This window comes from Hypanus sabinus, chromosome 31 (genome assembly GCF_030144855.1).
Source record: "Hypanus sabinus isolate sHypSab1 chromosome 31, sHypSab1.hap1, whole genome shotgun sequence".
Taxonomy (NCBI): domain Eukaryota; kingdom Metazoa; phylum Chordata; class Chondrichthyes; order Myliobatiformes; family Dasyatidae; genus Hypanus; species Hypanus sabinus.
The window spans coordinates 11,210,671-11,218,209 of NC_082736.1; positions in this window are offsets into that span (position 1 = coordinate 11,210,671).

Consider the following 7,539-nt stretch of genomic DNA (forward strand, 5'->3'; position numbering starts at 1 on the left):
GTACAATCAAACGATTTTCAATAGTTTTACTGACCAACTTAATTTTATTTTGTAAATATGCACAAATTTAGAATGTGATGGCTGCAACACACTCAACAAAAGTTGGGACAGAGGCATGTTTACCATTGTGTTACATCGCCTTTCCTTCTAATAACACTTTTTAATCATTTTGGAACTGAGGATACTAATTGTGTCAAATACCAAAGGACAGGTATTTAAAGTGAGAAGTTGTGGGTTCAAAGGGCATGTGAGAGGTAGGATTTTGACCCAGAGAGTGATGGATGACTGGAATGCAGTGTTCGTAACAGCTCTTAACAGATTTTTACTTACCAAATGGTTACCTGCTGTCTCCTGGACAGCTATGTTGGAATATGCATCTCAGACTTTCACAAATATCTTCCTGTGAATTGACAATAAACATGAACAGTGAATTCAGCTTGCAGCTCTGTTATCTCAGACGATTGACATTGTTGCACATGGAAGAATTCCTCAGCATGTTTTCCAGAGTGCTTTTGCACTGAAAAGGGTTCAGGTATGAGGACAGGTGCAATAAAATAGTTGAGAGAATGACACACTCCAATCCTCATGGAGGGATCAGAAATTAAGTGAGGGAGCTATTTTAAGTCCCTGGGTGTCAGTATATCCGAGGACCTAACCTGGACCCAACACATTGATGCAGCTATAAGGAAGGTATGTCGTCGGCTATATTTTAATAGGAATTTGAGGAGAATTGGAAGGTCACCAAAAACGCTATGCTTTTTTGGAAGCTTGACAAAGTTTGACATATTTTCTGAAAGACTGACAAATTTCTACAGATGTATGTTAGAAAGTATATTGACTGGTTTTATCGTGGCCTGATACGGAAGCATCGATGCCATTCTACGGGAGAGCCTGTAAGAAGGAGTACATTTGGCCCAGTCCGTCATTGGTAAACCAAACCCACTAATCCCTCCTCCCTAAGCCATGTCCAAATCCCTCCATCTTCATGTATCAGATCACCTCTCAGTCTCTGGAACTGCAGTGAAAACAACTATTTGATCACGCCTGTGGTGATAGTACACACCCTTTAAATGAGGCAGCATCTTGGTAAACATATTCTGAACCCTGTCGAAAGCCTCCACATCCTTCCAAGTGTGGGGTGACCAGAACTGTATGCAGTCTTCGAGACATGGCTCAACAAGAGTTTTACCAAGTTGGAACATGATTTTGAACTCAATACCTCGACTAATAAATGAAAGCATTCTGTAAGCCTTTCTGAACCAACATATCAACCTGTGTAGCAACTTTAAACTAGCAATGAACGAGGATGTCATGATCTCTCTGCTCAACAACACTCTAAAGGACCTTGCCCATAACGGTGTTCTGTCTCTTTGCATTTGCCCTACTGAGATGCAATTCCTCACATTTATCTGGGTCAAATTCCGTCTGCCAATTCTCAGGCTATATCTGCAACTGATCTATATTTTGTTGAATTTATTGCCACTCCCTTCTAATATCCACAGCTCCGTCAATCCTGGTATCGTTTACTAATTTACTACCGAACCCATCTACATTTTCATCCAGGCCATCTATATACATTACAAGCAGCAGAGATCGTAGAATAGATCCCTGTGAAACTTCACTAACCGAAGACCTCCAGCTACAAAAATTCCATTCAAACACTCCTTCTGTCTTTTATTGCGAAAGCCAGACAGCCAATTCCCTGCCGACCACATGTATCTGAATCTTCCGGATTACCCTCCCAAAGACAAAGACTTTGCCCAGCGCCTGACAATAGTCAATGTAGATACATGCACTGCCTACCCTTATCAAACTCTGTCCTGACCTTCGGAAAAATAGTTAACTATTTCATGCATCTATGACGTTATTTACTGAGTATAATTAAAATGACCTTATCAAACAAAATTAAAGTAAAAATTAAAGCTTGACAATAATTATTTCAGAAAGAATCAAAGACTCGGAAAGTTCAGATTTTCTCAGAAAGAACTTGACGTTGCTGTCTTTGAGCTGCTGTATCAGATTTTGTTCGGTTGTCCCCCTATGTATCGTGAGCCAGGGAGGGGAGACACCTGTAGTGGAGTATTCTGCAATGATGTAAATAGTTTCTATTTGGATAAACATTTTTGCCAAGAGTAATCAATGCACGGTGACCATGAACAAACAGTTCCTAACTCAGTGTATTCAACTGGGGATCGTAAGTCTTCACTGTCCTTGGGATCAATTCCACATATTTAACCATCAAATTTAATAGTATTGTTGCCAGGAGAAGTAAAAACCAAGATACACTTAAACCTCATCCATAACATGGACTCAAAATTGGCACCATCCACTGCAATCTGCGCAAACAGCCAATAGTTATGTATCTTATTCCTCACTCTGTTCTTAAAGAGTGGAGTGACATTTGTGATTTCCCAGTCCCCTGGAGCAATAACTGACTAATTATTCTTGCACTATTAATCCCTCCACATTCTCATCAGCCTGCGTTTGCTATACCCTTGGGTCATGTCCACCCACCTTCAAGAATTTCGACTCTCCAACTCTTTGTATGCACTATAATATTTACAATCACAATCAGGTGTATATATATTACTAAAAAGTTAAATAAGTAAGAAATCCGATGACAGATGGGAAGAGGCTATTCCTGAACCATTGAGTGTGTGCCTACAGGTTCCTGTACCTCCTCCGTGATGGTAGCAATGGGAAGAGGGCATGTCCTGGGTGGTGGCAGTCCTTCCTGATGGATGCTGCCTTTTTGAGGCAGCGCTCCTCAAAGATGTTCTGGATGCTATTATTTCATCCATACTTTTCTTTACTTCTATTGTAATTACTCAGCACATTATTCTACATCTTCTTCTGCATTATTATAGTTTTACCTTGTCCTACCTCATTGCACTTTGTAATCATCTGATCTGATTTGTCTCAACGGTATACATGCAAAGATTTTCACTCTATTGCGGTCCATATGGCAATAATAAAAACTTCCCATTTCCAATCTGTTGAACCGACTTCCCTGCTATTTAGTTAAAAAACTCTGTCTTCAGCCCGAGCTATGTGATTTGTCAGGACCTCAGTCCTAGCATGTTTCAGATGGAACCTGTCCAATCAAATCATATCCATCCCTCCCCAAAAGTGGAACCAAAGTAGCATGAATCTAAGCACTCTTCACTTCCTCCAGTCTTTCAGCCACACTTTTAACTCACCAAACTAATTGATCCTGTAACAAGCAGCATGCACTTTACATAACAATGCAGAGATTATTAACCTTTGATTCTGATTTTTATATTTATTTCTTAGCTGCTTAGCAGTCGCTTTTCCTTGTATATCCTACATCGTTGGTACTCTACCTGGACCAGGACCACTGTTTTTATTTTCGGTCCCACCAAATTCCTCTGCAGTTCATATTTGATGCTCCAAATCTATTATTTACTTATTTATTGAGATGCAAAATGGAACAGGGACTTCCAGCCCTTCAAGCTGTGACACCTAGTAAACCATGATACAAGCTATGTAATCACAGGACAATTTGTAATGACCAATTCCCAAGCCTGTTGGTCCTTGAACTGTGAAAAGAAACTCGATCAGTCGGGAATATCCCAAGCTTTCCACACAGAGGATGTTCAGAGACTCCAGATATGATGGGACTGGAATTGTTCTCCAAATTCCAGAACGGCCCAGTCACCCCACTCTTTTTTTTAGAATATTTTTATTCAGATGAAAAAAAAAGATTTACAGAGAGCAACACATAGATGCATCTCAACATAACTTGTGTACATTCATATATTGTAATAAAATTGATCAAAATGTCATAGCATAACACATAAAGGTATACCACTCTGTAATCAAAAATTTAAAGATAGGTCATGCATCATAAAATAATTTTTTTTTATATATAAAAAAGTCAACCCCCTACCAACTATCAAAGAAAAAAGCTGATGGATGACAAAGGATAATTAGAAAAAAAAAACATATTCACTTAAGAAGAGAAGATAAAAATATACTTAAAAATCTGTGCACTGTTGAACTTTATAAATTGGAAAAGTAATTTAGGAAAGATCCCCAAATATCATAAAAAGATTCTTTCGAATTTAAGACTGAGCAGCGGATCATTTCTAAATTTAAATACGACATAATATCACGCAGCCATTGAAGATGTATAGGAGCGGTAGACTCCTTCCACTTAAGCAAGATTGCTCTTCTTGCTAAAAGAGAGGTAAAAACTAAAACCTGTAGGTTAGGAGTATTTAAAGTTATATCTTCATTTGCAATAGTACCAAACAAGGCAGTGAGGAGATTCGGGTCAAATTGGACCCTAAAATGTTGAGAGAAGGTGTGAAATACTTCCCGCCAAAACTTTTCAATTGTAAGGCAAAACCAAAACATATGAATTAAAGAGGCATCAGCAGAGTTGCATTCATTACAAATTGGAGAAACTTTCGGGTAAAAACTGCAGAGCTTCTGTTTAGAAATGTAAGCTCTATGAAACACTTTAAATCGTAGAAGAGAATGACGAGCACAGAACGATGATGTATTAACCCGTTTAAGAATTTTATTCCATCTATCATCAGAAATTTGACAATTTAGGTCATCCTCCCAAGCTTTTTATATTTTATCTAAAATGTCTTGTCTAGTATCAATCAACAATTTATAGATATCGGAAATAGAACCATTAACAAAAGGTTTTAAACTTAAAAGATCGTCAGTAAATTTTTATCAGGACCTATAGGAAAAGTAGTTAATTGGAAATGTAGAAAATCTCTAATTTGAAGGTATCTGTAAAAATGTGATTTTGGGAGTGCAAAATTATTTGACAATTGGTCAAATGAAGCAAGGGATCCTGAGATAACAGGTCCCAATACACTTAATACCTAATTCATCCCAATCTTTAAAGAGTTTATCAGTCAGGGAAGGGATAAAAAATAATTAAGGAGAATGGGAGATGATAATGAAAAATTCGGTAAACCAATTTTTTTTTTCTAAATTGAGACCAGATCCTTAAAGATTGCTTAACAATTATGTTACCTGTTGTTTTATTTGCTGAAAAGAAGAGTATGATCCAAGAAGAGAGACAATAGAGGATTCTTTTTACAGAATTATCTTCTAAGGAGATCCATGATGGGCAATCTTTACGATAAATATAATAGGACCAGAAAGTAATATTCCTTATATTGTCAGCCCAATAGTAAAACCTAAAATTGGGTAAGTCTAATCCACCCATCTCTGTATTTCTTTGCAGGTAAACTTTACTTAAACGAGCTTTTTTTTTTTATGATTCCAAATATAAGATGTTAAAATTGAATCTAAAGAATCAAAGTTGGTCTTAGGAATAAGAATAGCTAAATCCTCAAAAAGATACAAAAAATTAGGAAGAGTCTTCCTTTTAATCAGTTTAATTCGGCCAATTAGGGATAAAGAATGGGGAGACCATTTAGAAAGCGTCTTTTTCACATAATTCAGTAAGAGGTTTAAGTTTTCTTTAAATAAGTTTTAATAAATGAATTCCAGTTGGCCCTGGAAACTGCGGATGCATTGGTAATCATTTTCCAATGTTCCTTAGATTCAGGATTAGTTCCTGAGGATTGGAGAATGGCTAATGTTATCCCACTTTTTAAGAAAGGAGGGAGTGAGAAAGCAGAGAACTATCGACCTGTCAGCCTGACATCGGTCGTGGGGAAGATGATAGAGTCCACTATTAAGGATGAAATAGTGACATATCTAGATAGTGATAGGATTGGGCCGAGCCAGCATGGATTTACAAAGGGTAAATCATGCTTGACTAATCTGTTGGAGTTTTTAGAGGATGTAGCCAGGACGTTAGACGGGGGAGATCCAGTGGATGTAGTGTACCTCGATTTTCAGTAGGCATTTGATAAGGTCCCACATAGGAGTTTGGTGGGTAAAATCAAAGCTCAGGGCATCAGGGAGAAGACATTGACATGGATAGAAAACTGGTCGGCAGATTGAAAGCAAAGGGTAGCGGTGAACGGGTGTTTCTCGGAATGGCAGTTGGTGACAAGTGGGGTGTCACAGGGCTCGGTATTAGGACCACAGCTGTTTACAATTTACGTCAACGGTTTGGATGAAGGCATTGAAAATAACATCACCAAACTTGCTGAAGATACTAAACTGGCTGGCATGTGATGCGGATTTTAGGAGAATTCAGGGTGAATTGGATAGTCTGGGTGAGTGGGCAGATACTTGGCTGATGACATTTAATGTGAATAAGTGTGAGGTTATCCACTTTGGGAGTAAGAACAGGAAGGCAGATTATTATCTGAAAGGTGTAGAGTTAGGCAAGGGAGAAATACAAAGAGATCTAGGAGTCCTTGTTCATCAGTCACTGAAGGTGAATGAGCAAGTGCAGCAGGCAGTGAAGAAGGCTAACGGAATATTGGCCTTTATTACAAAGGGAATAGAGTACAAGAGCAAGGAAATTCTCTTGCATTTGTACAGAGCCCTGGTGAGACCACACCTGGAGTATTGTGTACAGTTTTGGTCTTCAGGGTTAAAGGAGGACATCCTGGCTGTAGAGGAAGTGCAGCGTAGATTCACAAGGTTAATTCCTGGGATGTCAGTACTGTCTTACGCAGAGAGGTTAGAGAGACTGGGCTTGTACACGCTGGAATTAAGGAGATTGAGGGGGGATCTGATTGAAACATATAAGATTATTAACGGATTGGACAAGATAGAGGCAGGAAATATGTTCCAGATGCTGGGAGAGTCCAGTACCAGAGGGCATGGTTTGAGAATAAGGGGTAGGTCATTTAGGTCAGAGTTAAGGAAGAACTTCTTCTCCCAGAGAGTTGTGGGGGTCTGGAATGCACTGCCTCGGAAAGTAGTGGAGGACAATTCTCTGGATGCTTTCAAGAAGGAACTAGATAGGTATCTTATGGATAGGGGAATCAAAGGATATGGGGATAATGCAGGAAGCGAGGATTGATAGTGGTTGATCAGCCATGATCTCAAAATGGCGGTGCAGTCTCGAGGGGCCGAATGGTCTACTTTTGCACCTATTGTCTATTGTCTATAATTGAAGACTCTTCCTAAATTTTTATATCTTTTTGAGGCTTTACCTATTCTTATTCCTAATACCTACATTGATTCTCTAGGTTCAATTTTAACATCTTATTTTTGGAATAATAAACAAGTTCGTTTAAAAAAAGTTTACTTACAAAGAAATAAAGAGATGGGTGGACTAGCCCTACCCAATTTTATGTTTTACTATTGGGTTCCATTCTTAAGAAATGTGGAAGGCAGAAGATAGGAAACTAGGGGCCAGTTAATCTGACTTCAGTTGTTGGGACGATGTTGGAGTTGATTGTAAAGGATGTGATTTAGGGATTCTGGGAGGCACGAACAGCTTGTTGTAGGCACGGTTTCCTTGAGAAAATCTTGCCTCACTAATCTGTTGGAATTCTTTGAAGAAAGAAAAAAATAAGATAGATAGATATGTTGTTGTTGTCGACATGGATTTTCAGAAGGCTTTTGACAAGCTGCCAAACATAAGACTGTTTAACAAGCTATAGCAACCAGCTTTAACAA